The sequence below is a fragment of the Ascaphus truei genome, chromosome 14 (genome assembly GCF_040206685.1).
Source record: "Ascaphus truei isolate aAscTru1 chromosome 14, aAscTru1.hap1, whole genome shotgun sequence".
In the NCBI taxonomy this organism is placed as follows: domain Eukaryota; kingdom Metazoa; phylum Chordata; class Amphibia; order Anura; family Ascaphidae; genus Ascaphus; species Ascaphus truei.
In genome coordinates, this window is record NC_134496.1 from 20899103 (window position 1) to 20903121 (window position 4019).

A 4019-nucleotide genomic window follows, 5' to 3' on the forward strand; every position below is an offset into this window, starting at 1 on the left:
TCTCTCTCCCCCCCTTCCTCTCTCTCCCCCCTTCCTCTCTCTCCCCCCCTTCCTCTCTCTCCCCCCCTTCCTCTCTCTCCCCCCTTTTCTCTCTCTTCTCCCCCCCTTTTCTCTCTCTTGTCCCCCCCTTTCCCTCTCTTCTCCCCCCTTTCCCTCTCTTCTCCCCCCCTTTCTCTCTATTCTCCCCCCCTCCTCTCTCTTCTCCCCCTCTCTCTTCCTTTCCCCCCTCCTCCTCTCTTTCCCCTCCTCCCTCTCTCCCCTCTCTCTCTCTGTCCCCTCTCTCTCTCTCTCTTCCATCCTCTCTCTCTCTCTTCCATCCTCTCTCGCTCTCTCTTCCATCCTCTCTCGCTCTCTCTTCCATCCTCTCTCGCTCTCTCTTCCATCCTCTCTCTTCTCCCCCGTCTCTTCCCCCCTCTCTCTCTCAACCCCACTCTCTCTCTTCTCCCCCGTCTCTTCCCCTTCTCTCTCTCTCTCTTACCCCCCCCTCCAATTCAATAACACTACATTGTTCTGTTTTGCCTGAGTATTAGAATGTGTATAAAGGCAGGAAGAATGCACCTTGCAGTGCACAATACAATGAGTAACAAGGTAACATCGCACTCACTCGCTTTTCTGGTACAGAAAGTTCTGTTCTGAATTCCTAGAACTCTAGCTGCTCCCCCCGCAGAGACACCAATGTGACTGGCAACGACCCCTCTCCCTGCTGAGCTCCACAACCCCCCTGTAAACAGGTCCCCCACCCTCCCGTCTAATTATACACCCTCTTGTAATGTGACTCTGGGTTCAGCACCGGGCTCTGTTTACTTCATGGTTGCTGTGTCCCAATCCTCACACCAGACACACTACAAAGACCAGCACACAGCCACATTTTCACATTTCTGCTCCAAATCCACCATTTCTCAAAACCTCCATCTGGGGCCGTGTATTAAACAGAGAGACATCCCCCAGAATGTTAAACAGGAGAAAATCTTCTAGAAATGGGCTGTTTGTATCACAAAATGGTGATTATTGGCAATGTAAATATCATTATTATTTTCCCTAGTAAGGCTTACAAACAAAATGGCGTCAGGATTGGAAAAGATATCCCGTTATTATCACGGACAGGACTATTTGGATTTTTTTTAATACCGTATCTGGGGGTCTCCATGGGAAGGCTACAGTGTAAGGCTGCGTCCATGCTTGCTGATTGCGTGCTGAGGCGCGCAGAGGCTGAGGGAAAGCGGGTGCTTTCCCTGGCCTTAGACCGCGCGCCGTCGGGGGGCGGGCCAGTAACGTCACTGAGCTGGTTCGCCCTCATTGGGCGAACCGCTCATGTGACCGGCCCTGCGCTCCGGCAAGCGCGAAAATTTTAAATTTAGCTAAGACTTGCGCATCCGCACGCTTGCGGAAGCGAGCCCCTGCTAAAGCCGCTCACCTTGCGGCTGCAGGGGCTAAGTGCCGAGCGTAAGCACGGGTCAGCGCATAAGCGCTGACCATGTCCGAGGCCTAATGGTCTGGAATAGCAACAATACAGGCAGTCCTCGGTTATCCAGCGGGATTCGTTCTGGAAGTAGCGTTGGATAGTGAAACCGCTGTAAAGTGAGTCCCATGTTAATTAGTGGCGGTGAGTGTTGGATACACATTCCAGCGTCGGATAACGCATTCCGGCGTGGAAAAACAGCCCTCAGGGTTGCATTGTAAAGCGTTGGATATGCCATTCGTTGTAAAGTGAAACGTTGGATAGCGAGGACTCCCTGTATGTCGATATTTCAAATCTTTTCACAAACGTTCTCCGATGTCGCTTTTTTTTTCATCTTTCTCTTTTTTTATGTTCCCCATAGAGGTGGGAGCCATCTTTAAACGTAACAAATGTTTTTTTCCCCCCCTTTATTGCAAATCGCACGTACAGGCATACCCCCGCATTAACGTACGCAATGGGACCGGAGCATGTATGTAAAGCGAAAATGTACTTAAAGTGAAGCACTACCTTTTCCCCACTTATCGATGCATGTATTGTACTTCAATCGTCATATACGTACATAACTGATGTAAATAACACATGTGTAACAGGCTCTATAGTCTCCCTGCTTGCGCACAGCTTCGGTACAGGCAGGGAGCCGGTATTGCTGTTCAGGACGTGCTGAGAGGCGCATGCGTGAGCTGCCGTTTGCCTATTGGGCGACATGTACTTACTCGCGAGTGTACTTAAAGTGAGTGTCCTTAAAGCGGGGTATGCCTGTACTCGGCTGGATTAGTGTTTCCGACAGGGACCGTCACAGAGGATGAGAATGAACAGATTTTAATGGCGGGTTATGAATTCCTCCGGGCACATTCGTGGTTAGCCCCCTCCCGGGCCGTGTATTTTATCACGTGTGTGCTCTGTATGAATCTCGCCGGCGGCCAGGCGGGTGAGGACCATATGGGATTGGAGGCGCAAAAGCTCCTTTCATTGTTTTTATTTCTCTTCTTTTTGCACGGTGAAGGAATTTTCTGACCTGTGAAATCTCGCAGGCTTCCGGGAAAGTCGTCGGTGTTGATAAAAGTCCCCCAAAATAATACCGGGGAGATGTTCTTATAAAGGGGGTGTTCTTAGAAGGAAGATGTTCTTAAACAGGGCGGTGTTTTTATAAGGAAGATGTTCTTATAGAAAGGTGGTTCTTATACCAGGGAAATGTTCTTATAAAGAAGATGTTCTTATAAGGGGAGATGTTCTTAAACAGGGCAGTCTTTTTATAACGGGAATGTGAGATAAGGGTGGTGTTTTTATAATGTGTGTGTGTGTGTGTGTGTGTGTGTGTGTGTGTGTGTGTGTGTGTGTGTGTATATATATACAGCTATATTTGCATATATATATATATACATATATACATACATATATGTATGTATATATACTATATGTATATACTATATGTATATGTAAACAGTATATCACGCAGATCCTCCCCCTGTATACAGGCACTGCCTCCCAGCTTACTTTAAAGGGAGGAACGGAGGAGTTATATATATAATATATATATATATCAGGAAATAAAGAACCATAGGCACTCCGTCTGAATGGAAAGAATGGGTGCAAATCCTGTACAGATAAAGAGGCAATACGATACCGCACGTGGGCGAATATCAGAGGCAGCACTCCAAATGAATATCAAAAAACATGTATTTGTTCAACAAGACATCATATCCAACGTTTCGGTCCTCAAACGGGACCTTTGTCAAGGTGATGGCATATATATATATATAGCTGTATGCTCATCTGCATGTCTTAGGCAGGTCTGCAACCCCACCTTTCCCCATTATCACCCAGCATACAGCACTTCCACTGCAGCAAGGGATACTGGATCTTATACTATATTAGTGAAAGCACTGTATGTTTGCCTGCCTGCCTGCCTGCATGCCTGCATGCATGCCTGCCTGCTGGATGTCCGGTGTCCCTAGCGGCAATCTCATTGGTCCCTTGGCCCGCCCGCCCCCGCACACCTCTCATTGGCCTCACACACTCACACCACCCCCCTTGGCCCGCCCCCCACACCTCTCATTGGCCTGAGGCGGAGTGACGGGCCAAAGGTCCAAAAAAATAAATAAAACACACACACACACACACACACTCACACACTCACACACTCACACACTCACACACTCACACCACTCTCCCCCTCTCCAAATCACCTTTTCCCCCTCCCCAGCGGCATCACCTCTTCCCCCCTCCCCAGCGGCATCACCTCTTCCCCCTCCCCAGCGGCATCACCTCTTCCCCCTCCCCAGCGGCATCACCTCTTCCCCCTCCCAGCGGCATCACCTCTTCCCCCTCCCCAGCGGCATCACCTCTTCCCCCTCCCCAGCGGCATCACCTCTTCCCCCTCCCCAGCGGCATCACCTCTTCCCCCTCCCCAGCGCATCACCTCTCCCCGCTCCAAATCACCTCTCCCCGCTCCAAATCACCTCTCCCCGCTCCAATCACCCCTCCCCGCTCCAAATCACCTAGCTTCCCGCAGCTGCCACGCGGCGCGTAAGATGGCGGACCCCCTTCCTCCCTCGCGGCG